A 27,669-nucleotide genomic window follows, 5' to 3' on the forward strand; every position below is an offset into this window, starting at 1 on the left:
AGACATATATTTCTTTGGATTCTCACAAAAACGCCATAAGAATTGTTTTCCATTCCACACATGAAGAAAGTGAAGCTTAGAGGTTGAGCCACTTGCCCATGGAAGCCTGGTAGGGAAATGGCTGAGGTTTAGACCAGGACCCCGGCGCCCTACTCATTGGCACTAAGATAGCCTCCTGACATGTCTCTACAGAGATAGGCAGAGCACAAGAAACTTAAGTTTTTCAGGCAATTTTCTCTGATTTTCATAAAACTGTAGCTACCAAATGGGGATACCTAGGGTATCAGTTTTATGATACCCTAGGTATCCCCATTTCTCCCATTCTTCCCCTCCAGACCATCTTCCCGGGTCTGCAGCCCTGTCCATCTTCACAGAATTTAGTTTGGATTGTCTCCTCCCCCAGGATCTCTGCTATCTCCACATAGTCTACAAATAAAGTGCAGGAGCCACAGACTGGCAGTCAGGACTTCTGCCTGAGCCCCCATCCACAGCTCAAACCCTCTTTCCTATTTCACTATGCTCATGTTTACCCCTTGCACTCCAAACAAGCAGGTCTGTGTACCATCATCTAATACCGCAACAGCGCCAGGCTAGGGTGAGGTGAGTCACAGCATTTAAAGGTTCACCAAAGAACTCAGTAAACAAGGTTAATATTTTAATGGAATATTTCAAAAAAAATCAAAAATATCAAAAATGCATGATAAAAAAATATCAAAATTTTAAATAAAGACAGGGTCAGTTTAGGGGTTTTTCCTATTGCTTCAGGCTCAAAAGTGCCTTCCGGGGCGCTGTTACCGGCCCTGCAGTGACTCCTCACTCAGATACTTTTACTAATGATGTTTCCCAAAAGTTAGTTCTTACAACCGCTTTCTACATTAGTAACCTCTTTCTTCTTGAACGCTCCAGCATTTAAGTGTAGCGCTGTACTGTCAGGAAAACCCATTTCCCCTAGTAACTAGTAGTACTTTGAAGATATTCTGAATCATCTTGGATCCTTTCCAGCACTTTCCCAAACCACAGTGCGCACTCAGCACCACTTCGCTAAAAGAGTGCAGAATCACAATGCTCAAATCACTGTCTGGGGGGTTCAGCAGGGAGGGGACGCAGATATGTTTTGTTTAGTCCAGGGTGTTTTGAGAAAATTGAATTTGTTGTCAAGATTTCACAAATCAGGATATTGTATATGAATATACTCCGTCATTTCTGGAAAAATCAGAAAATCTAGCAACACTAGGTCTGATTCTTGCCCGGTAGCAAGGGACACTGAGAGCAGATAAGCGGCCCTGCCTTCGGAGCTCTCTCCAGTTCGCCTCCTCCCAGTTACAATGCCTGTCAGGCCCCATTAGCTCTTTGAGTTTGCTACCCTAAGAATAAAGGAACGAGCGCACAGGATAAAAACCCATCGGCTGGGTCTATTCGTTTTTTCCTAGAGAAAAATAAATGTTTCCGGGTTGTCCTTTCGAATATAGTCTCACAGAGAAGGTCACAGAAACAGCCCACCTTTCTAGCCCACAAACTTCCCACAAGCCGTGAAAGTCGCACCGGCTCTTGCACCCAGATCGGTTTCTCCTGGGTCTTTGGCTCAGGGCTCCCGCCCCTACATTGGCCTTTCCCTTCCTCCGCCACCTCCGAGCTCCGAAGCCTGGGGCGGGTCGCGCGTCCCGGCCCCCAGCCCCCAAGCCTCCAGCCGCTGCTCTTTGCCCCGGGCCAGGGCGCTCCGGCTCGCCCACGGCGGCACTGAGCATGCTCAGAGGCGGCCGCGGGGGCAGGTTTGCTTCGCAGGCGCTCGCACTCGGCGGCAGGCGGGCGCGCGGCTGCAGCTGGAGCTCCAGCGCCCGGAGTTGGAGTTGCCGGGAGTTTCCCCCCAACCCCTCCCTTTTCGCGCGCGGCAGCAGGAGCCGGCGCGGGAGCCGCGAGCGGCGGCGAGCCAGCACCCGGGCCGGCTAAGCCTTGTCCGGAGCCCGGAACCCCGCGCGGGGCAGCCCCCGGGGAGGAGCCTCGTGCGCTGGGACGCGTGCGGCGCACTGGCACGGCTGGGGCGCGAGCCAGGCTGCACGGTAGGACCGGGGCGAGGGGAGCCAGGCGGTCAGGGCGGAGGCCAAGCCCGGGAGATGCGGTTGCAGCCGCCACGGCTGTTGGGGCGCCTGGCGCTCCGTCCGAGGCGGGTGGCTGTGAGGCCAGGGGAGTAGGCAGGCGCCCAGAGAGATTCTTCCAAGTTGGCGGGTGGCGGGAGAGGGGGCCGCGCGCCCCGGCGCAGCTGCTTTGTGCGCGCAGAGAGGGACTCGTGCCCCTGGTTCTCTCCAACCCTGGGACCCGTTGTGCGGGCAGTATTGGGCAAGCCACGGAACGGAGCGATTTCCTCCGAGAAAGTTGAGGATGGAGCCTTTTTTTCCTCACTGTCCCCGCGATGGGATGGGCCCCAAGAATGCCGCCCCGAGGCTCCCAGTGTAGGGGAACTCGGGGTCGCTGCGCCTCTAGCTTGAGCGCAGAAATCCGCGAATCACTCCGATCTTCGCGAACTCTGGCATCTTCTAGGAAAATCATTACTGCCAAAACTGAGGCGAGCTTTCCTGGCGGGCACGGCACCCTGCCTCCAGGGCGCTGGCCCTGGCCGATGCCCCCTTTCCGATCTCAGACTTGGTCAAGGGCACCAGGTTCCGAATTCGCGCTTGCCGTGCACGCCGGCATCGAACCTCACCAACACCGCCGGGCCACGTGGCTGGAGTAGGTGGGTGGCTCGATTTTCACTCCAGCCTTTCCTCAGGTTTACAACACCCCGCCACCTCACCACCCCACCCCATTCATCTTCGCAGAGAACAGGACCTGCAGGTGGAGAATTTGGAAAGACATCTTGTTCTTTAGGAGAAAGTCCCCGGGGTGTATCTGCCTTTGGTTCTGGCCCCAGGATTTCATAACGAACCCTCTCCCCTTCCTATTACGTTTCCTTAGAGACTGGGTGGGAGAGAATAGGGTCGGTAGGTCCGCAGGAACTTCTACCTCATTCTACCCTCTCCTAAGATTGCCTTCCGGGCGACCCCAGGACCCTGGAACTGGCATTGTGCGGATTGTAAGGGTGGGGAGGATGCCGACGAATTTTTCCTGGCTCCACTTTTTTCACTTCTTGTTTTGAGTTTTGGGGTTTTGCCTGCATACTAGTCAGAGCTGCGCACTAGTCAGAGCCACCCCGGGGGTGGAGGAGCTTCAGCCGAGGCTGTGAGCCGCTGTTCCTCTCAGAGGCTGCTAGTGGGAATCGGTCCAGAAATGATTATGCAGGCTAGAAATATGCCTCTCTTGTTTTCTTTTTTGGCTGAACACCTTGGCTGTTGGGTGTGTGTGTTACGTTCTTAAAGGGACACCCTCACCCTGCTCAAGTGCCAGGATTTAGGGGCTCACCATTCTGCTGCCTGTTTTTCTCTTTGCTTTTTCCTTGAGGGTAGTCTGCTTTGGGGCAGATTTCTACATGTGCGAATCACATAATGTGGATACACTACACAGTTCTAGAGTCAGACAGACTTGAGGTCAAGTTTCAGCTTTACAGCTGATGACAGTGCTGATGGACAAATGATTAGCCACTCTGAACTTCAGTCTTCTCTTCTGTCAAATGGAGATAATCGTGGCCTTACCTCCCTCCATTGCAGGGTTGTTGTAAACTCAGATGAGATAATGGAAATGAAAAGTGCTAAGAAAACTTTAAAAGCACCATTCAGGTCTTAGATATTGTCTCTGTGCTCTTTACTCAGTTGTTTTGAATGAGTTAATTCTTAATTATAACAAGACATCTAGGTCTTCTCTTTATCCACTCCTCACCAAGTGGTTTAGTTGCTTGGGCCTTTGGAAGCATCTGTTTACCCTTTTTCTTTCTCTATCCTCAAATCCATCTCTTTTGATTTTAAGAATTGGAGCTCCAGTCCTCATATTTATCTGAGGAAGGCAGCATGATGTAGATTAGGAGATGACTGGGGTGGCCTTATCAACATTAAGGGTCCTAGGCCCCAGAATTGGCATGGTCAGAAAGGCCTTAGTTTGAAACTCAAGGCTGATGAAGAAGTCAGCAGATCCTGGAATGGAGCTCTGACTTGACCTCTAATAGTGACCTTGAACTAAGGACTCAACTCCTAATCTGTGAAATCAGTCTATGAAGATTAAAAGCCAATATCAATTGAAGGCAAGAACAGGTGAGATTATCACTCAGTTAGAAAGGGTTCATAGGGGCTCCTGAGCCACCCCAGGTGCAGCATCTTCCCTAATCTTAGGGCAGTGGTTCTAACACTTGAAGATCAGAATCATCTGGAGGGCTTGTTAAATCACAGACTGTTGGGCTATACTGCCAGAGTCTCTGATTCTCTAGGTCTAGGGTGGAGGCCCAAGAATTTGCATTTCTGACTAGTTCCAGATGATGCTAATGCTGCTACAGACCATGCCTATAGAATCACTAACTTATGGGGTGGGAGATAGTAAGAGAGATGGAGTTTGTTGTGAAATGCCATTATTTTACTAGCTCATATACAGAGACAAGGTTTCTTTGGGGGTGTGTTGGGAAGTCTCCCTAGGCATTTTATGTTCCAATGCCTGTGCCACTTACCATTATCTAGGTTTAATAATTCTGATTGCTCTTCAAATGGATGAATTTTACAAAGAGGTAGGATTACCCTTCTTTTCATACTGTAAAATATGTAGTCTCAGGTTTTAGATCAGCCTTGGGTAGTGCCGGATTGGTGACCTTTATAATTTATAAAATCTAAAAACTACCCCATTTCCTTTTTTGGAGAAACCTCAGACATTTGTGGAAAGGAGGTTACGTACAGTTCTGACAGCTTGAACCTTAAGGTTGGAGGACACAGTAGATCACCTAGGGAACAAGTTTAAGAAGAATTTGCAGTGGTGTCTTTTCCGAATGGACAGCTTACCCAGGCCCTCGAGGGAGCATGAAGTACACCCCACGACAAATGTCCCATGGTGGTTAGACCTGGCAAAGCCCTTTCATTCCTTCTGGAGAATGGTGGTGGCATTGGCAGTGGCTGAGACCCTTTCTTCGTCTCTAAGAGGGTAGAAGGCTGGCTTTCAGGGGCAGCCGATCAGTATTAGTGTGGTGTCCTGTGTAACCTAGCTTGTAATCAAGCACTATTGGGACTTAACCCAATCTTAAGCTCTTTTCTTTTTCCCCCACGCCATAGTCCAGTGCTGAGAGCTCACCATGACTTCCTGTGACCTAGTCTGTGGCCTTGAATTTTGACTGCTTTGCATCAGAGAGGCTGTGGGAGCCTGCTTGAGTCAGGAGGGTTCCTGCAATAACATCCTAAGGAAGAAATAAAGTTTACATAATGTAGCGCCCAAATGAATTAGGTATAAGAGGAGGTCAGTCAGCGCCTTAACTAGTTCTTGTGTTGCCATGCCAAATGGGATCCCAGCTCACAGTCATGCTTTATCTCAGCTGTCCATTTGTGCTTTGTTTTAGTTTTAAAATGATTAGCACTAGAGAAACCTGTCAGTAAATCAGAAACCTTTAAAAAACTCAAGTGTACACTTAGTGTTTTAGTAGATAAAACTTTCAGGCCCAAACCTATCTTCCTGACAGCAATCAGCACTTGGTGAAGGAACAGCCTTCTGGTTGTCACTCTTAAGATTCATTAGCTAATTTAAATGGTTTTTCCCACTTAGTATAAGTAGGGAACATTTCTATTTTAAAATTGCTTCCCATAACCTGATGTTTATATTTTGGGTGTTACCCCTGCTTTTTGCTGCTGGGATTTTTTCCAGTGTGAGGGCAGCCTCTTATCACCGTTGTTCACATTTCTCAGTACATGGTATCTTTGCTCCCTTTAGTAAGTCTGTTGTGAGACAGTCATTATGACACTTTATTTCTTTTTTGGTCATTAGGACTGTTATTATTGAGTCACAGAGAGTCAGGGCCCATTCCTAGAACATTATTCTCTATGTTCCTAGAGGGTGCTTTTAAACTAAAGCACTAGTTATACTGCACTAGCTCATTTCTAAGATACATCCTTTTTCTGATTTCAGAAGTCCAGATGGATCTTAAAAATTATGAACACATTTAGGCCAGGTGCAGTGGCTCACGCCTGTAATCCCAGAGCTTTGGGAGGCTGAGGCGGGTGGATCACCTGAGGTCAGGAGTTCGAGAGCAGCCTGAGCAACATGGTGAAACCCCATCTCTACTAAAAATGCAAAAACAAATTAGCTGGATGTGGTGGCGGGCACCTGTAAGACCAGCTACTCGGGAGGCTGAGGCAAGAGAATTGCTTGAATCTGGGAGACGGAGGTTGCAGTGAGCCGAGATGGCGCTGTTGCACTCCAGCCTGGGCAACAAGAGTGAATCTCCATCTCAAAAAAAAAAAAAAAATTATGAACACATTTAATGTGCAGTTTTTTTTTCTTCTGTAACCTGGTATGTTAGTATAGTGCCTATCAATTGATGGCATCCTCAAACAAAGCAAAGTTAATTCCCTATTCTGGTAGAAAATATGGTTTCTACTCAATGCTGTCCAGCTGATAGAATTGCTGAGCAGTTAGCTCAGCAGTTCCGAGAATATGTTGGGTAAAATGCTGTTGGGGTGGGTATTAATCAGTGTGCTCTTATAAAGGGCAAATCCATTTGGGAAGCACTGCCTATTATTTTTTTTCCTCGTAGAGATTCTCAACATGGGCATCATTATATCAAAGACTATGAGAAGTACTGTAGTTAACTATATCAACAACAAAAACTTGGTTACATTTATTCAAGTCAGCATTTCCCAGAATACAGAATGTTTCTGAGGTTATATATGTATCTTTTAGGACTCCATTACTGAGTTAGCACAAACCACAATTTTAATATGTGATCTAATATTGTGGGTGGGATGGTTTCACCTAGTATATCCCGAAAATATAGGGACATTCATTAAGTATGGCTATTAATTAATTAACTCTATATGTGGTTACTTATTTTTTATTTCAGAGTAGAGAAGAACATTTTAAACTGTGGTGGCTAAGAAAGTCCCCACGAAGGGGCTGGACTGTGATAATATAAATGGTGGGTAGCACTCTTCGACGGATAAGGGACATTTTAGGTTGGAGGGCTAATGAAGCAGGAGTAAAGACTTGCGTTTGTGCCTGCATATAAATAATTTTCAGAGCATACAAGAAACTGAATTGTGCCCAGCACAGTGTGAGATTTACTGAATCCGTGGTGGTGGTCAAAGAACCTATTAAGGCCAGGCCTAGTTGCTTATACCTGTAGTGCCAGCAGGTCAAGGCTGCAGTGAGCCCTGATCGTGCCACTGCACTCCAGCCTGGGCAACAGAGTAATATCCTGTCCTAAAAACAAAACAAAACAAAAAGTTTTTTGATTCTGTAAATTCACTGAAGTAGCAGACAAGTTATAGAGAGGACTGGACAGCTAGTTGCAGGAGTGGAGGTGCAATACTCAGGATGAAAGCAGGCAGGGGTGCCTGGGACTGGAGGGGGGCATGGAAGTGTTCCTGTGCCATTAGTCATTAGGGGAATGCAAATCAAAACCACAGTGAGATGCCACTTCACACCCACCAGGACGGCCAGGTGGAGAATGTGGAGAAATTGGAACCCTCCCACATTAGATTGCTGGTGAATATGTAAAACGGAACAGCCACTCGGGAAAACAGTTTGGCAGTTCCTCAAAATGTTAAACATTGGCTACCTAATGACCAATTCCCCTCCAAGATAGATACACAAGAGAACTGAAAACATGTTCATGAAAATATGAATATTCATAGCAGCCTTCCGTTTTTTTTTTTTTTTTTTTTTTTTTTTTTTTGAGGCCAAATCTCATTCTGTCTCCCAGGCTGAAGTGCAGTGGCACAATTTCTCCTCACTGCAGCCTCGACCTCCCAGCCTCAAGTGATCCTCCCACCTTGGGTTCCCGAGTAGCTGGGACTACAGGCACGTGCCACCACCTCCAGTTAATTTTTTAATTTTTTGTAGAGATAGAGTTTTACCATGTTGCCCAGGCTGATCTCGAACTCCTGGGCTCAAGCAATCCACCTGCCTTGACCTCTGGGATTACAGGCATGAGCCACTGTGCCTGGCCAGCAGCCTTATTCTTAATAGCCCTAAAGTGGCAACAACCCAAATATCCATCGGCTGCTGAATGGATAAACAAAATGTAGTACATCCATGAAAGGAAAACTATTCAAACATAGAAAGGAACAAAATGTTGATTCATGCTACAACATTGATGTACTTTGAAACCATGCTATGTGAAAGAAGCCAGATACAAATGACCATGTATTGCATGATTCCATTATGAAGTGTACAGAATAGGAAAATCCACAGTGACAGAAGTAGATTAGTGGTTGCCAGGGGTTGGAAGAGGGAGAAATGGGGAGAGACTGTTGATGGGTCTGAGGTTTCTTTTTGGGATGATGAAAATGTTCAGGAATTAGATAGGGTGATGATGGCACAATTTTTTGAATACACTGAAAACTACTGAGTTGCACACTTTAAAAGAGTGAATTTTATGGTGTATGAATTATTAAATTTTTAAAAATAGGAAGAAGGTGGCTGGATCCAAAGGAGAGATTTTGTTTTGTTTTGTTTTGTTTTGTTTTGTTTTTAAAAAAAAAAAAAAAGATGATGGGACAACTCCAGAAATAGGGTTTCAGTTTCAGGTTAAATTTTCTGCTATTGGGAAAAAATATCTGGATTATGCCTTTCTCCTTGTTTGTCTTTGGCTTTCTAGAATGCTCTTGTTACTCTCTCATTCGAAAGTTTACTACCTGAATTAAAAGGGTTTTGTTCCAAGTTGCTCCTGAGTCAGTGAGATCATTTTCATGGCAAGTGCCTTGTCATCTTCATATCTGAGTGTGTTTCTGTATTTTCCTCCAGAGACAAATTCCCTATTGAGGCTTCCTTGTGATCCACCAGAGGGCATGCTGACTCTGCAGCTTCAGTTTAGCTTCCCCCTTAAGATCTGACTGTGATAGACATTTTAGTGTCATCTTCTAATTTGTTTGTAGAACTCTGTCAAGACTGCCTCCTCCCTCTTTTAAAAAAATCTCTATTTAAAGAGGGTTCATGTGGTGCTCAGCATTACGTGAACATCAACGCATTTGGGTCCAAGAGGCATGATTCTAAATGAGGTTTAACACCACTGGAGCTGACACAGTTGGCCCTTGGGTAGACATTCTTCTCTCTTTAACAGTGTGGTGCCACAGTGCCTCTTGAGATTTTGCTAGAATGCTTGTTCTGATTCAGTAGGTCTGGGATGGGGCCTGAGATTCTGCACTTCTAACAAGCTCTCACTGATGCAGATGCTGCTGTTGAGTGGATCATACTTTGAGTAGAAGCTGATACAGTTTAGAGAAGATGGCTTCAGAATGGGACAGGGCTGAGTGTGAAACATAGCTCCACCATTAACGTGTGTGGGGCCTTGGGCAAGTTAATTAACATCTGCGCCACAGTTTCTTATCTGTACGATCAGAGTAAGACTGAGCAGGTAGAAATGTGCCTGGAATCATGTGCCTGAAATGCTAAATGTTATTGACCTTCTCCTGCCCACAAAGATCAAGAATTCTATGGTAAGGAGTAAGGAACAAAATACATGACTGTGATTCTCCCACCTGGAGCCTGTGCCCCTTGCCCTCACCAGCCTCTGCTTCCTCTGTTGCTTTTGGGACTGGCACTAATCCCCGCTGGCTTGCCTTCTTATAGGATTGGCATGAGGACATTATGAGCTGTAAGATGAAGCACCTCTGTAAAGTATATGCTATTACTCTACAGTGCTGGCTTGGGGAATTACATCCTCATAGGTTACCCAAGGTGAGTTGGTGGCTTGTTAAATTTGTTTCTGTTTCCTTTATCATCATTTGAAGTAGAAGGAAATAGGAGATTGTGTTTACATTTCTATTAAGTTGATGGATCCTCTTAACTTGCTTCTGGGAAACAATACATACAAATAGTTTTTAAGAATTAAACTAACAAAGCCACAGGTGCAATAAATCAAACTAGTTTTCAGTCTTTACAGCCTGATGTTTATTGCTTTCCTAAGGGTAGTAATTGTACCGTTTGAGACCCTGTTCCACCTTCTTGTTTGACTCTTGCATGGATTGTCAGGTTTGGGTCTTTAACGCCTGATGACTTTGAAGAAATGAGGTCGTTTACTTTGTTACGATGCCAGGGCAGAGCATTTGAACTGATATTGCATCGACATCAGGTAATCAAAGATAAGATATTTGGGTTGAAGCCTAATACACTAGGCTTCACTGGGACTCACTGCTCTTCTGGAAGGTAGAGGTGGCCATGTCATTTGGAAGTGAGAATTATCTGATTCCTCTGGCAGGTGAATATGTGTGCTGCAGTCTAGTCACCTTCCATAACCGCTGTCTGGTAACTAAGATTGGTCAGATAGGGCATATATCAGTGAGCTGTTTTTTGTTTGTAGGCTGCCTAGAAATATGTTGACTTATACAGTCTAAGCTGAAAGCCAGCAGTAACTGGTGGTTGAGAAGTTAATATTATTCTTGAAAAATTTAATCTACCTTATCATTAAAAAGCAATAAGGAAGCAGTCCTGCTGCTGAGAAGGAGCTGGGAATATGAAGCTGGGTGTTCCTGAAGCAAGTTGTTTTAAGATTAAATCCTTCTCTACTATAACAATATATATTTTTTATATTTATTTATTTATTTATTTGAGATGGAGTTTTGCTCTTGTTGCCCAGGCTGGAGTGGAATGGCACGATCACAGGCTCACTCTGCCTCCCAGGTTCAAGAGATTCTCCTGCCTCAGCCTCCTGAGTAGCTGGGATTACAGGCGCCCACCACCACTGCCCAGCTAATTTTTTGTATTTTTAGTAGAGACCGGGTTTCACCATGTTGGCCAGGCTGGTCTTGAACTCCTGACCTAGGTGATCCACCCACCTCGGCCTCCCAAAGTGCTGGAATTACAGGCATGAGCCACCGTGCCCAGGCTTTTTTTCTTTTTTCTTTTTTTTTTTTTTTTTTTTTGAGATGAGTCTCGCTCTGTCCCCCAGGCTGGTGTGCAGTGGTGCAATCTCCGCTTCTGGGTTCAAGCAATTCTCCTGCCTCAGCCTCCTGAGTAGCTGAGATTACAGGTGCATGCAACCACGCCTGGCTAATTTTTGTATTTTTAGTAGAGATGGGTTTCAGCACGTTGGCCAGGCTGGTCTTGAACTCCTGACCTCAGGTGATCCACCCGCCTCGGCCTCCCAAAGTGCTGGGATTACAGGCGTGAGCCACCACGCCTGGCCCCTTTTTTTCTTTTTAAACTGTCTACCTTGAATATAGGAAGTTGGCACTTATATAAGGAGCTTAAAGCTGATAAAGTAGACATTTCTCCCAATTTCACTACTGAGAAATGAGACTTCAGATCCTTTTTTGTGATTGCCAACCACATACTTACTGGTCTATCTAATAGTTGATTTTAAAAAATGGAACAGGAATCTTGAACTCAGACATCGTCTTTAGGGACAGCCTTTGCTTTCAATCCCCACTAGATTGTGAACTCCTTCAAAGACAAGGATCTTCATTTTTGTATCCCAGAGGATACCAACTATGCATGTCTGTCATACAGTAGAGAATCAATAAACATATGTTGAGCTGCTTTTCTTCTGTGATTCCCCTTCACTATCTAGTCTATTATTTTTTGTTTCTTTATCAGAGAGAAACCAACTCCATGACATAAAAATAATAAATTTTTATTTAACGCTACCTATACATTATCGTATGCTAACGTAATACATGGTTCTAAGCACTTTACAAATGTCGATTCCTTTAATCCTACAACACACTCTCAGAGGTAGGTACTGTTACTTATCTCTGTTTTACACTTGAAAAGACTGAGATAGAGAAAGGTGAAGTGACTTCTGTCTAAGGTCCTGCAGTACTGTGTAGCAGCCTCAGTAGACTTTAGCTCTCAAATATTACCCTCTTTTCCTGAGTTGCAGAGAAATGAGATCAGACATGCCTTTCCATCTTCAATTCTGACCACCTCCCTTGTCCTCTGTCTCCTTTCCGACCACCCCCAAGTTCCAGAATAATGTGACTTGAGTTTGGAAAATAAAGTTACAGGTGTAAGACATGGCTCATTCATATGGCCCCAGGCTGGGAGTGAGGCCATTCACACAGGAGCCATTTAGGCTGAACTGTATGACCTTTGCAAGGCTGTGACCTCTAGCCCTAGGCCTCTGAGTTTGTCAGGTCACCATATGCCCCAGGTCAGTGCCTCTAAACCTTTATGTACACGTGGTCACCTGGGTATCCCGTTAAGATGCAGATTCTGGCTGGGCGTGGTGGCTTACGCCTGTAATCCTAGCACTTTGGGAGTCCGAGGCGAGTGGATCACTTGAGGGCAGGAGTTCAAGACCAGCCTGGCCAACATGGTGAAATCCTGTCTCTCCTACAAATAAAAAAAAATTAGCCAGGCATGGTGGCAGGCGCCTGTAATCCCAGCTACTCGGGAGGCTGAGGCATGAGAATTGCTCAAACCCAGGAGGCAGAGGTTGCAGTGAGCCGAGATCGCACCACTGCACTCCAGCCTGGGCGACAGAGCAAGACTCCGTCTCAAAAAAAAAAAAAAAAAAAAAAAAGATGCAGATTCTGATTCATTGGGTCTGGGGTGGGTCTTGGGATTCTGACAGCATTCCAGGAAATGAAGAGGGCTAATCCTTGGGCCAATGCTGTAGAGGAGCCGAGTCTGCATGGGTCCAGCCCTAGTATTCTAAGCACTTTCTTGCTTGAAGAAGGCCTAATTCCTAACCTGGGACCCAGAGAGAGACATAAGATATCCAGAGAGATGCACCAACAAACTGCAATTTATACAAAGACAGTCAGAAAGCAGCTGAAGACAGAATGAGAGAGAAACTAAAAGAAACTTGATGCCTCCAAAATGAAGAGTATGCCTCATTTCCACATGTGAACTGAAAAGCTCTCCCCATTTGAAATAAAGGCTTACTATAGAGCAGCCCTGGTAATAGAACTACAAGATGTATAATAACTTCCTGTTTGAGTTGAAATGAAAATTCATAAAGAATCTATGCTACTAACCCCCTAATTTATACTTTTGTGTTCTTTTATGTTGTATTTTGTATTTTATGTTGGATTTCTTTTTTAAAATTTTGTATTTATTTTTAATTGAAAAATAATTGTGTATACTTATTGTTGTACAACATGATGTTTTGATATATGTGTATGTTGTAGAATGACTAAATCAAGCTAGTTAACATATGCATTACCTCCTATACTTATCATTTATTTGTGGTGAGAACATTTAAAATCTACTCTGTTAGCAATTTTGAAGTATAGAATACACTATTGTCAACTATAATCATGGTGTTGTACAGTAGGTCTAAATGTATTCATTTCTCCTATCTAACTGAAAATTTGTATCTTTTGACCAACATCTCCCTGGTCCCTTAATTCTACATCTTACACTGTTTGGACATGATGTTAAAACATTTTAGTATGTTGCTCAGTTACTAAGAACACTTAAAGATAATCTGCAACCTGCATATCTTCTGTGTTTGCCCATTGATTAGACTGTCAGCTCCCTAAAAAGCTTTTAGGTTCGAGGGTACATGTGTAGGTTTGTTATATAGATAAACACAAGTCATGGGACTGTGTTGTACAGATTATTTTGTCGTGCACGTACTAAGCCTAGTGCCCAATAGTTATTTTTTCTGCTCTTCTCCCTCCTCCCCTCTGCCATCAAGTTGGCCCAATGTGTGTTGTTCCCTTCTTTGTAACAACCACTCTAATCTCTGCTTCTAAGGGTTCCTATGTCTGACTTCTTTCCCTTGATTTTGTGGGATTCATCCACATTGTGTATGCAGCAGTAGTTTATGTATTTTCATTATTGGATAGTATTCCTTTGTGTGAACATAAATTGCTGATGGCAGATGTTTGAATTGTTTCCAGTTTTTGAGTATTATGAATAATGCTGTTGTGAACATTTACGTGTATGTCTTGATGAACATGGGTTTGCTTTTCTGATTGTGGGTGTGTGTCTACAACTGCTGATTTCTAAGATGTGAATATGTTCAGCTTTAGTGAGTACAGCCAGTTCTCCAGTGTGGCTCTTCACACTCCTATCAGGTATGAATAAGAGTTCCATTGTTCCACATTCTTGCCAACACTTAGTTTGATAAGTCATTTTCATTTTAGCCATTCTGATGTTTGTATGGGGGTCTGTCATTATGATTTTAGCTTATCTTTCGCTTATCACCATGTGAAGTTTAGTATCTTTCCATGCCTCTTGTTTATGTTTCAGTTGTGAATATGTGTGTGTGTGTGTGTTGGTATTTTTAAAAACACAATGAAAGTTCCACAGAACATGTGTAAAAAGTCTTGAAATCTGTAGTCATGGGGGTTACCTGTCACTGATACCTGATTTTATCCTCAAATGTTTCTGGGGAAGGAGGACATGAAGTGGTATATAGAGGTATAAAACCCTTTAGCAAGGAAACTTGCTGAATAGTTGGAACCAGCGTAGATGGCCCAGGGCAACTGTAAAGTCAGAGACCACTTAGAAGCTTAAAACCATTTAATCTCCAGATGAGTTTGCCTTTTGTAGAAGTCCCTCCCGAAGATAGTAAACCACCTTAAAAAATATTGCTGAAAACATTTTTTGGAATTGCTCTAAGCATATATACTTTTGAATACTTTAGGTGCTTTTAAAATGACCTTTGAGCATGTATGGTGATTTTGGGAAATAGCAAGACTTCTCAGAGCCCAGTCCCACTGGAAGGAAGGACTAATGCCGTGGGTGACAGACAAACAAAAAACCCTAAGCAGTATTTATAAGACTTGCCTGTAAAGGAATGCAACTTCCTTTCTTGAGTGAAGACTGAAGACATTAGCAGGGAGGGAGAAGATGCCATTTGAATGATGTTTTTTAATCTGTTTTGAGTATTCTCATTATACCAATGAAAAGTCAGGTTTAGAGAGCAAAAGAGAACATGATTTAAAAGTCAAACCTTACTGTCTTGCCTTTTCCTTTCCCTACCCTGCCTCTCCTCTGACAAGTGTTGGAGGTATTAACAAAACTCTGTTGCAGCCAGAAAAACAAATGCTGACAGTGAGGTTCTGGTTTCCATTCCTGTCCTATTTCAGAGTCCCAGGAGCTCTCCGGGTCTCTGTCAAATGGGGCTCTGTGGAGACAGGAGTCCTAGGTGGCCTGTGTCAGGAGTCAGGACACTCCTGTTTCCCAAACCTGGTTCCTGCAGTCCTGCTGATCTTGGGAGCTCTTCAGGGCCTTTCAGGGTCCTGCCACATTCTGCCAGGACTGTCTTACCTGTAGGCTTTGCTGTGTCTGCTCCTCTTTCTTCCTGATTGGCAAATAGCTACCCAGAAAATACTTTCAAGATATGCTGATAAATAATGTCACTGTTGGAAATTATATTCCATGTAAAAAACAGGTCTTTTTCTGGGTGAATACTTACATAAAATCTGACCAGTAAAGGAAGGGTATAGCTGATTTCTTTTCTTTTTTTCTTTTTTTTTTTTTTGAGACAGAGTCTCGCTCTGTCGCCCAGGCTGGAGTGCTGTGGTGCCATCTCGGCTCACTGCAAGCTCCACCTCCTGGGTTCACGCCATTCTCCTGCCTCAGCCTCCCAAGTAGCTGGGACTACAGGTGCCCGCCACCCCGCCTGGCTAATTTTTTGTGTATTTTTAGTAGAGACAGGGTTTCACTGTGTTAGCCAGTATGGTCTTGATCTCCTGACCTCGCGATCTGCCCGCCTCGGCCTCCCAGAGTGCTGGGATTACAGGCGTGAGCCACCGTGCCTGGCCAGCTGATTTCTTTAATGTTCATTTATTCCCGAACTTAAAATCTCCTATTAGTTTTCCCCAAGCCCCAGTGGGTTAATGTTCTTTGGTGTGCAGTAAAGACTTTCAGAAATTTTTCCTGAAAAGAACGCCCTGGGCAGGTAGCTTTCAGATAGACAGTGGGGCATTTGGCTGCCCCAAGGGTCCAGAAGAAAGACATATGTGCTTGACCATCCCAGAGACCTGTTCTCACCCTTTTGGGATCATGGACCCCACCACACTAGCCCTCTTCCACTGACATTGGGAATGTTGTCTATAAGCTGAGGATGTAGAAAGCTGCAATCCACAACCTGTATTTTTTTTTTTTTTAGATGGAGTCTCGCTCTGTCACCTAGGCTGGAGTGCAGTGGCACAATCTCAGCTCACTGTAACCTCCGCCTCCCGGGTTCAAGTGTTCTCCCGCCTCAGCCTCCTGAGTAGCTGGGATTATAGGCACACGCCACCATGTCCGGCTACTTTTTATATTTTTTGTAGAGACGGGGTTTCACCATGTTGTCTGGGCTGGTCTCGAACTCCTGACCTCAGGTGATCCACCTACCTCAGCCTCCCAAAGTGCTGGGATTACAGGTGTGAGCCACCATGCCCAGCCCACAGCCTGTTTTTCTGGCTCAAAGTAGTAGCAAAGAAACCTCTGTGTTTCTCCTGAGACTACATAGTAGAATGCTTTCTTCATTTGGTAGTTTCTTTATTTTTAACACCTATAATCCTGCACAGTCTTGGTTTTTGCTGCAGAGTACTTGGCCATGGGTAACCAGATTGCTAAATTTCCTATACAGATTATAATTTTATTTTGTTCATTTTCACATAGTTTTCCCTGGATACAATGAGGTAGCTGAGAAAAAAAAAATTCTGAGGACATTTTAATGAAAACTTCCTCTGGTAAGATGTTCATTTTTATGCCACATTTAATTCCTGTAAAGAATTCCAGGTGTTACTAAGAAGCAGTTGAACCCAGTGGCTGTAAATATCTGGCCATCTAAACTCATTTTCTTATCAGATTATATTGTCCTATACAGCTGTGTAGGTTGTACATGTCAGATCTGGACTTGGCTGGTGGATGTTTGAACTTATTCACTTCCTGCCAAAAGAAAGAAACGTATAAATGGTGCTTTGTACTTTGAATTTCATGGTGTGCTGAGTAAACACAAAATATACATTGTGACAGGAGGAGTAAAGGACCGCCCACATCCTTATTTTTTGAGTGGGTGTAGCTAATGATTAGTTCCTGGATATGTAACTAGGATGTAGGTCAGGTCCCATTGTCATCTGCAGCAGAGGTACAGTAAGCACTGCCTCCCTATAGATGGCTGTGTTATCTCACAGGTACAACTGTCTAAAGTTCTTTTTATGAGAATTTTCTTTTTTTTTGAGACAGAGTCTCTTGTCACCCAAATTGGAGTGCAATGGTGCGATCTCGGCTCACTGCAACATCCGCCTCCCGGGTTCAAGTGATTCTCCTGCCTCAGCCTCCGGAGTAGCTGGGATTACAGGTGCACGCCCCCATGCCCAGCTAATTTTTGTATTTGTAGTAGAGACAGGGTTTTACCATGTTGGCCAGGCAGATCTCAAACTCCTGACTTCAGGTGATCTGCCCCCCTTGGCCTCCCAAAGTGCTGAGATTACAGGTGTGAGCCACCACACCTGGCCAAGAAGTTTTTAATAAGCTTCTTGGTTTAGGAATAAGGAGCTCACTTCAGTGAATATCTGAGGCTTCCTCTATGTGATATTGATTAAAATATTAATTAATAGCTGTACATATGTAGTGTGCTGGGCACTGTGCTAAGGACATTTTGTGGATTCTTTCAACTCTCTTAATTAGGTGCTGTTACTAGCCCTATTTTAAAGAGTCAGAAACCAAGCCTCAGAGAAGTTGTCCTTTGGTCCCAGGGTCACACATCCCATCCATGTGACTCCCAAGTTCAGGCTCTTGACCACCACACTGTGCTGTACTGAGGCAGTGCGTGACTAAAGGGTATGGTCAGAACCTGGGGCCATTCTTGAGAAACTGGATTTCAAAAGAAAGAACATCAGACATTTATTAATAAGAAGTGCATCAGTATGAGCGACTCTGCATTTTAAATATGCTCAGCGTAGGTGAGGGATGGGGAAATTGTAGCAGATTTTGAGAAGAAACTGGGTTTTGAAGGAGAGAAATGCCATTGACATTTAAAGGAGGAGAAAGATATTCAGCTTCATGTAAGGATGATGACCTACATCATGGAAAGACTTCCACAGAGGGATATGGTTCTTGTCTGGAGGTGTTAGGGGGCAAGTTTACCTGGAACAACTCTTTCAGTAGGTTTAGTTGGTTTTTCTTTCAATAAATGTTTGGGTATTATTACCGGTACCTCCTTCCCCTGCCTTTACCAAATGCAAACATACAGGGCCAAGCTTCTATGCAGCACCCTACTTCTTTCCTTGTCCATTTCACGTCCAGGCTTGGAACAGGAGAAAGGACAGACAAAGATATTATATAGTTTCTCTCCCCTTCCTCACATAGATGCTGTGTCATAGTGCTATTTTGGGGTGAAGAGACCTCAGGAAATTCCTGGTTTAAAATCCTGCAGGGCCATATACCTGCATTTTCTCAGGCACCTTTTTCATTTTGTTTTGTGTTAAACTTAGATCTCTGTCTTTTCATTCATTCAGCAAAAGAGTCTACTGTGTGTAACTGATTTTCATGGTGAGCAAAATCAGACAAGGTTTCTGCTTTTATAAAATGTTTTTAAAGGAGCTAAACTAATTGCATAAAATGTCACATGACAGCTGTTGTAAGTGCTCCAGGGGGGTACATGTTTGAGGGAGTTTGGCCTAGTCAAATAAATTAGGGCAGTTTCCTAAGGAAGTGATGATGAGCTGAGATCTGAAGGATGAGTAGTGTTAAAGAGGGAGGGAGATGGCATTATGGAGGTGATGGAATGTGCAAAGGCCCTGAGGTAGAAAGGACCTTGGTATGAGCAAGGGGCAGAAGGCCTCTGTGGCTGGAAGTGGAGGATAATGGGTATGAGAAATTATTTTCTCAAGAGTCACCAGTGTTCCTAACATGGATTTGAAGGGATTAGATTGACAAGATTCATGTTTGTTGCAGTAAAGGAAATGGATGAATTGATTGTAGAAGTCCAAGAGAAGATATAGTGGATCCATTTATAAGTTTTTGCAGTAGTTTAGGAATAAATGATGATAGTCTGACCAGGGTGGTAAAGATGGAGTGAACCGGGTGGAGGTATGGAGAAATAGAAAGAAATGATATGACTGGATGTGGTAATGGGTTGGAAGTACAGGGTGAGAAACAGGGAGATGCCAGAGTTGGCTCTTCAGTCTCTAGTTTGCCTGACTGTGTGATGGTGGTGTCTTTGCATAGACAGTCATGCCTCCCCAGGTAGACTATAGTCAAGATCTTTTTCCAATTGAAGTTTGAATCCTCACAGTATTACTTGTAATAGCCACTCAGGTACCTTTTGTTTGTTGGATTCGAGTAGGAGGAGTTTCTTTAGAGAAGTGGTGTGTGTGCTTGGTGGGAAACAGCAGTTAGTGTACCAACAAGTGTGGCTGGGGCAAGAGAAAAGATTCATAGTTGTAGTAGAACCCCCAATGCATTTCATCATATAGAGATGTGCCTTCAATTTTCAGGAAGCACTTACAAGTTATTTTGAACTTCTGAGCACTTAGAAATGTGTCTTTTTCCCTTTATGCTAGCCTCAACCCTTCTGGTCCTCTGTTTATCTATCTGTATGATGAGCCTAGTAACACTAACCTTCTGGGGTGTCTGTGAGGGTTATGTGTTTAATAACTTTGTGAAATGTGAAGGATTTTACATTAATTGAGGGATTCTGTGAATCTGTGCTTATGTTCTCCTGTCGTCCTCCCCACCGCTAGTGGGAGCTGCTGCTCAGAGGGCACAGGCCCTGTGGTGACAGTTGGTTCTTGGTAGGTGAAGCTTCCCCCCCTGGGGTGAGTGCTCGTGCTTAGGTAAATGCCTGTGTTCCTTTTTTCCACTCGATCCTTCCATAAAGTGATTGAGTTAGTGGATGAGTTTTTGGTTGATGTGACTGAGGACTGGGGGAGAGATGAGTGAAAGATAGGTTAGATCTAGTTTCTTTTTTATTTGAGATTGTTTTACATTTCAGGCCTTGGGGTGCTCAAGGCAAGTCACAACTCCAGGGCTGAGTGTGGGCTGAGGACAAACGATGTCTTGATCTTGATCCTCTGTGTCAAGCGATGTCAGATAATGGAACTCACTACCAACCTTAAAACCAGAGAGAGGCTAGTTCCAATGTGGTGATTGTCCTGGCGATCAGTACTGCCGCAGTGCGTTCTCTCTGCAGAATAGAATGCCTTCGCGGTGCTGGAGACCATGCGCACAGTGGCTGGTCAGTCTGTTTTCCTCCTGTGTGCCTCTGTTGTCTTTATTAAGGTTTTATATTTCAAGCCTCTTTATTTTTTCCATCTCTGTCACTTCAAACATTCTATCTTCCTGTCTGTATTTCTTTCTGTATTTACCACTGTATTTATTTTTATTTATTTATTTATTTTTGAGACGGAGTCTCGCTCTGTCACCCAGGCTGGAGTGCAGTGGTGCGATCTCGGCTCACTGCAAGCTCCGCCTCCCGGGTTCACGCCATTCTCCCGCCTCAGCCTCCAGAGTAGCTGGGACTACAGGCGCCTGCCACCACGCCCGGCTAATTTTTTTGTATTTTAGTAGAGACAGGGTTTCACCGTGTTAGCCAGAATGGTCTCGACCTCTTGACCTCGTGATCCGCCCGCCTCGGCCTCCCAAAGTGCTGGGATTACAGGCATGAGCCACCGTGCCCGGCTTACTACCGTATTTCTTCTGTATCTTCCACTCTCCAACTTCTGTTGGGATTCAGTGATAGTATTGTCCATTTCTTCCTTTAGTTGGAAGCAGGGCATTTCTTAGGCTCTTCATTGGGGTCCAAGAGTGATCTTGGGATATTTCTGCTCTGCTGTGCTGGTCTGTTGTCCTAAGCATGCTGTTGATAAACATGTTACTGTCTTAAAATAACTAGAGATGATGGGCAATAATAGCATGTGCCACATTATCGTCATTTGTCCTGTGCATTAGGATATATAAAACTAAGCAAAAAAAAAAAAAAAAAAAAATTGCTTGGGAGATACATACAGCCATTCTTCAAAAATATTTCTTAGCACTCATTTTTATTTTGTAAGTTTGCATTTGCGTGAGAATAAAAGTTTACTCTCATGCTAAGATGATTAAAGCCAATTTATTATCCTCTATATTTTCTTTGATGTTTTAAAAAGCTTTTATTTTTTAGTTGAAACAGAGGAGTAATCTGTCTCTAGAAAGAATCTATTCTATGTATATCCCAATATCAATTGTTTTTGAGCATGAAAACGCTTTGGATATCCAACCCCTTTGTCATCTCTTCCTCCTGTACTCTCATCTTTCTGCCTGCCTCTGTTTTACAGGTGAGAAAACTGAGGCAGTTCAGTTCTACCATAAATCAGTAGTAAACTCAGGATTTTTCATTCCAATCTCTTGATTCTTCAGCTCATTGTGATTTTCTAGAACTTAAAATATTTCTAAGACGTGTCATATTAAAGCCTATTTTTCAGTTTAAGGTCATTCTCTCTTAGAATTTGTTTTCTTGCTTTTTCGTAACCAAAACTTTAATTGGTTCTGTACAAGGGGAGAGCCAAGCGATGACTTTGTCCTGTTCTAAAATCAATGTAAAGATTTATAGGTCTGTAAGAATTTGGCAATATTGTATGTATGAGTAAATAATTTTGATGTGTACCAAAATTTGTGTCTGGTCTGGACAAATTTCCACTAGCAAGAGACTGAATTTATGTTGAAACATACTGTCCTTTCTTGGTTTTTATGAGAGGTGAATTCTGGAACTTGTGTTTTTTTTTTCTTTTCATTCTGAGTTTGTGAGGGAAATCAGGATGTGTCTAATTAGTTATTATGTAGGGTGTTAGGCAATTTCCATAACAGTTAATTTAAATCTACCTTAATTAAAAACAACATGTTATATAGCATTGGGTAGGAATTTATGACTCAGATGAAACCAGGCCATAGCAATTTCAGAAAGCATGAGGATTACAGCTTTAAAGGCCGAGGAGGAGCAGATAGGAACCCATCAATACTGTCAGCCTTTATTGTGCCCTCGTGTTTAGGCGGATATTGAAGATATATGTAACTGGTGATCTGTGAGCTAGCAATTTTCCTGTCTGTTTAAAATCAGTTCTCCTGTTCCCTTGCCCAGCACAGTAAGCATTTTGTTTTCTGTATTGCCCCTCAAGATGAAGAACCCTTGAGGGAATAGTGTCTTGTCCTCCACTCAAGGTCTTAGAGTCATGATTAATTGGCAAATATTGACCTCAAAAAAGAGCAAAAGACAGTTATTAGAGTCCACAGGGCTTGTAGTAGAATAAAGGGTGCTGGGAAGGAAGTGGCCAGGCTCTCCTGGTGAGTTGATGAGCACCTTGGCTTCCTTTTTCCATTCAGCAGTCCAGGCCCTGCCTTTTCCCCTCGTATTGGGCAGGGAGTACTATCCTGGATGCTGTGAGCAGACAGGCATGGAAGACCAGACTTTGGGGGCTAGGCCTATTCACCTCTGTTACTCCAGCCTGTTGAATTGCTCTATCCAATTGCCATCTAATTGCAATCCCAATGCTATCTAATTGGCAAGGGATGCCATTAGTCATTTGGTTTTCCTTCTTAAAAGCTCTGGGATCTTTCCTGAAAGATCCAGCTTCTTATATGCAAAATGGGATGGTAACCTTATGAGATATGTTCTATTATTAATAGGGGGATTAATTGAGACTTTCAAAGTGTTCAGCTCCCTGCCTTGCATATAGTGAGGACTCAGTAGGGTAAATGGTAGCTATTGCTATTATTATTGGCCTCTGGTGTGTGATAGAATCAAGTAGTATCTGTTATAAAGGTTCTGAGGCAGAATTATCCTGCTCTTTGAAATAAGAACTTTTAGCTTAACTACCAAATGAGTGTCCAGGTGTTAGGATTCATTGCAAATGGGATTATACATTCTCTTTCCTCTTCCTAATTATGTGGTAAGTCTTTTCAGAAGGGAAAGCACCTACCAGTTTCTCAGGCAAAGCTTTATAGTCCCGCCAGCACTTGGTTCTAAAAGACATTTTTCACATGAAGCATTATATAGGAGTCTTTGTGGTTGTTTAAAATAATATATTTATATGCAGGCATTCCTCAGAGATATTGCAGGTTTAATTCCAGACCACAACAATAAAGGAAATATTGCAATAAAGCAAGTCACACACATTTTTTGTTTCTTGGTGCTTCTAAAAATTATGTTTACACTATACTGAAGTCTATTAAGTGTCCAGTAGCATTATGTCTGAAAAAATACATACCTGAATTAAAAATACTTTATTGCTAAAAAATGCCAATGATCATCTGAATCTTCCAGCAAATACTAATCCTTTTGCTGGTTGAGGGTCTTGCCTCAACGTGGATGACAGCTGCCTGGTCAGAATGATGGTTGCTGAAGGTTGGGATAGCTGTGGCAATTTCTTAAAATAAGATAGCAGTGAAGTTTGCTGCATTGATCGACTCTTCCTTCCATGTAAGATTTCCCTGCAGCTTGTGATGCTGTTTGTTAGCATTTTACCCACTGGAGAACTTCTGTCAAAATTGGAATCAGTCCTCTCAAACTCTGCTGCTGCTGCTTTATGACCTCAGTTTATGTAATGTTCTAAGTCCTTTGTTGTCATTTCAACAATGTTCACAGCAGCTTCACCACCTCAAGAAACTACTTTCTTTGCTCATCCATAAGAAGCAACTTCTCATTCATTCAAGTTTTATCATAAGATTGCACAATGTAGTCACATCTTCAGGCTATACTTCAGATTCTAGTTCTCTTGCCATTTCCACCACATCTGCAGTTACTTTCTCTACTGAAGTCTTGAACCCTTCAAAGTCATTTATGAGGTTTAGAATCAGCTTCTTCCAAGCTCTTGTTAATGTTGATATTTTGACCTCCCCCCATGAATCACAAATATTTGTAATGGCATCTAGAATGGTGACTCCTTTCTAGAAGATTTTGAAGTGACTTTGACCAGAGGAATCACTGTCTATGGCAGCTATAGCCTAATGAAATGTATTTCTTAAATAATAGGACTTGAAAGTAGAAATTACCGCTTGATCCATGGGCTGAAGAATGGATGATTAGGCATGAAAACAACATTAATCTGTGCCTCTCCATTAGAGCTCTTGGAGGACCAGGTACATTGTCAATGAGCAGTAATATTTTGAAAAGATTTTTTTTTTCCCTGAGCAGTCAGTCTCAACAATGAGCTTAAAATATTCAGTAAGCCATGCTGTGAACAGATGTGCTGTCATCCAGGCTTTGTTGTTCCATGGATAGAGCACATGCAGAATAGATTTAGGATAATGCTTAAGGGCCCTAGGATTTTCAGAATGGTAAATAAGCATTGGATTCAACTTAAAGCATTAGCCTCTAACGAGAAAATCATCCTGACTTTTGAAAGTTTGAAGCAAGGCCTTGACTTCTCCTCTCTACCTATGGAAGTCCTAAATGGCATTTTCTTCCAATATAGGGCTGTTCATCTACATTGAAAATCTGTTGTTTGGTGTAGCCACCTTAATCAGTTATCTTAGCTAGATCATCTGGATAACTTGTTGCAGCTTCTACATCAGCACTTGCTACTTCACCTTGCACTCTTCTGTGATAGAGATGGCTTCTTAAACCTTATGAACCAACCTCTCCTAGCTTCTAGCTTTTTTTCTTCTGCAGCTTCATCACCTCTTTCAGACTTCATAGAATTGAAGAGAGTTAGAGCCTTTCTCTGAATTAGGCTTTGGCTTAAGAGAATGCTGTAGCTGGTTGGCTGGTTTGATCTTGTATCCAGACTGGTCACATTTTCTTCATATCAGCAATAAGGGTGTTTTTCTTTCTTATTCATGTATTCACCAGAGCAGTATTTTAAATTTCCTTCAAGAAGTTTTTTGTATTCCCAACTTGGCTGTTTGGGGCAAGAGGCCTAGCTTTCAGCCTATCCTGGCTTTCAACATGCTTTCTTCACTAAGCGTAATCATTTCTAGCTTTTGATTGAAAGTGAGAGACATGAGAATCTTCCTTTGTTTGAACACTTAGAGTCAATTGTAGGATTATTAATTGGCCTAATTTCAATATTGTTGTGTCTTAGGGAATAGGGAGGCCTGAGGCAGGGGCATGGCTGGTGGGAGGAGCAGCCAGAATACCTACATTTATTGATAGAGTTCAGACGAAGGGAGAGAGACCGGGACAGGGCTGGTGGGTGGAGCAGCCAGAATACATGCATTTATTGATTAAGTTCACTGTCATTTTTGGGCATGGTTTGTGGTGCTCCAAAACAAGTGCAATAGAAACATATAAGAGCATTGATCACAGATTACTGTAGCATATAATAATGAAAGATTTTTAAATATTGCAGGAATTATCAAAATGTGACCCAGAGATATGAGGTGGACACATGCTGTTGGAAAGATGCCACCGATAGACTTGCTCCACACTGGGCTGCCACAGACCTTCAATTTGTAAAATATAAAATATCTGTGAAGTGCAATAAAGCACAATAAACAAACTATGCTTGTATCTATGCATTACAGGTTCTATTTTGATATGGAAGCAAGTCAAATTGGTCTGCAACAGCTTGATTTTCGTGTCTGAATGCCATTGTTTGTATGTGTACATTTCTGTCCCCGCAATTGGGAAGCCATTCAGAAATCAGTGATAGGAGTTAGCTCCTAACAATATTTATGTATGTATGTATGCATGTATGCATGCTTGCAATCAGTCTTTCATTCACTTCCTGCTCTGTGTATTCACTGCTTTTCTCACCTGGTGGTTCCATGCTAGATTCAGAAAAAACATTTTTTTTGTTTTAATGGTGTAAGAGGCTGTAACAGTTGCTAGTGATGATGGCGATTTTTATGTGCCTCTGAATCCCTTTTTCTCAGAATACTTTATTACCTGTCTGCTGCTGTTTGGGTGTGTGTCCACTTTTAATTTGTTGCTTAAATATGGGTCAGTCCTGCCATAGTGAATTTCTGAGCAAACAAGAAAAGGGGTGTGAAAAAGTTATGTATGCAAATAAGGTGGTATGGAGCCACCATCTTCTCTCTAATTCCAACATCTTAAAGGCTCTGAAAGCTTTTCTTTTTTTTTTTTTTTTTTTTTTTTTGAGACGGAGTCTCGCTCTGTCGCCCAGGCTGGAGTGCAGTGGCGCAATCTCGGCTCACTGCAAGCTCCGCCTCCCGGGTTCACGCCATTCTCCTGCCTCAGCCTCTCCAAGTAGCTGGGACTACAGGCGCCCGCCACCACGCCCGGCTAATTTTTTGTATTTTCAGTAGAGACGGGGTTTCACCATGGTCTCGATCTCCTGACCTCGTTATCCGCCTGCCTCGGCCTCCCAAAGTGCTGGGATTACAAGCGTGAGCCACCGCGCCCGGCCAAGGCTCTGAAAGCTTTTCTAACTTATTTGGTGGTAAGATCGAACTTGAACAAATGTGAGTCTATTTATGTTCTTCATTTATCTAATTTAGTGGGATCATTTGTAAGTTGCTGCAGCAGTATTACTGTGTTTGATTATGGAGTGCTGACCTAGATCCTACTTGGAGCATAAGGTGTACGTACCATATTACCTTTCTAAAATGTCAAGAATGCTGAATTCCAAAGCACACCTGGCTTTAGGGGATTTGGATAAGAGATGTGGGCCTGTAATATTTTTATTTAGGTCTCTAAGCTTTTTTTCAGTTGACAGGCTTCCCTTGAGATTCTCTTTTTGGCATCGTCTTTTTGAGATATACAAGTAAGTATCTCCCTTGCCTGTGACTCAGGGAACACTTACTGACTGCTGTAGGTTGGGCTTTATACTAAGGATGGGGGCTACTGATAAGAATAAGACATGTATCCTCTTTCTCCTACAGAAGTTCAGTGCTCCACTATAATGTGCAAGGTGCTGTAATAGCAGTTGGTGGAGTCCTAAGTTTGGCAGGATAATCATAGCCAGGAACTCCACCAACAATGTAAAGTCAATGTAAAGGCAAAGAATATGGAAGACAATGTGATCAGGGAGCAGCTGTGTGTTTGCTGTGGTCTTTGAAGAGTAAAGCTATGGAAAGGGCTGTTGGGGAGTCAATTTTTGCAGGACCTTATTTACCAAGCTAAACAGTTGAGTGTTTATCCTTTGGGAATAAGGAATCTTGAAGCCTGGAAATGGAATGATTGAATTTAGATTTTAGAAAGAATCCTCTGACTTCATTTTAAGGGACTCCAAAAGGAGGTCACTGCTGTATTCTGAGAAACAGGACATTTTTATGAGTGTCCCTTGTGATACTTAACAGTGTGTAGTGCTTTCAGATTTGCAAAAGATTTTCTTTTGCCTTCATTTCTTTTGCAGTAGCCCTGAGGGATGGAGTGGCAATGAGTAAGGAAACAGGCTCAGAGAATTGACTTGCCCAAGGTCATATCTAGCAACACTGGCTGCATCAGGTCTCTTAATTCTACATCTTACACTGTTTGGACATGATGTTAAAACATTTTAGTACGTTGCTCAGTTACTAAGAACGCTTAAAGATAATCTACAACCTGCATATCTTCTGTGTTTGTCCATTGATTAGACTGTCAGCTCCCTGAGGACTTCCAGTATTCCATTTGATGTGCCTTTGACACAAAGGCAGCCTTAGGGCAGACACCAGCAAGAATCTGCCAGACTTTCTCCTCCAGAACCAGCATAGGGATAGGAAGAAGGAACATTTAGGAAAATGTCATTTTCCCTAATATGTATCTCATTATGTGCACTTATTATCCAGCTTCTTTGTTTAAAACTCTGCTCT

General features: G+C 43.1%; 1 protein-coding gene across 3 annotated transcripts in view; it reads left to right on the forward strand.

The window, feature by feature from the left end:
- The first annotated feature begins 1,594 nt into the window (after window positions 1-1,594).
- STXBP6 (syntaxin binding protein 6) overlaps window positions 1,595-27,669 on the forward strand; it is a 243,251-nt gene continuing 217,176 nt past the window's right edge. The window contains exon 1 of one of the 3 annotated variants that reach the window (XM_030803339.1): window positions 1,595-2,057. The gene's annotated coding sequence lies outside the window, so the exon portion shown is untranslated. Of the gene's footprint in view, window positions 2,729-27,669 lie in introns of all 3 variants that reach the window. The other 2 variants (XM_012498236.2, XM_030803341.1) reach the window with 2 other exon arrangements.

The sequence above is a fragment of the Nomascus leucogenys genome, chromosome 22a, assembly GCF_006542625.1.
Source record: "Nomascus leucogenys isolate Asia chromosome 22a, Asia_NLE_v1, whole genome shotgun sequence".
Lineage (NCBI taxonomy): Eukaryota > Metazoa > Chordata > Mammalia > Primates > Hylobatidae > Nomascus > Nomascus leucogenys.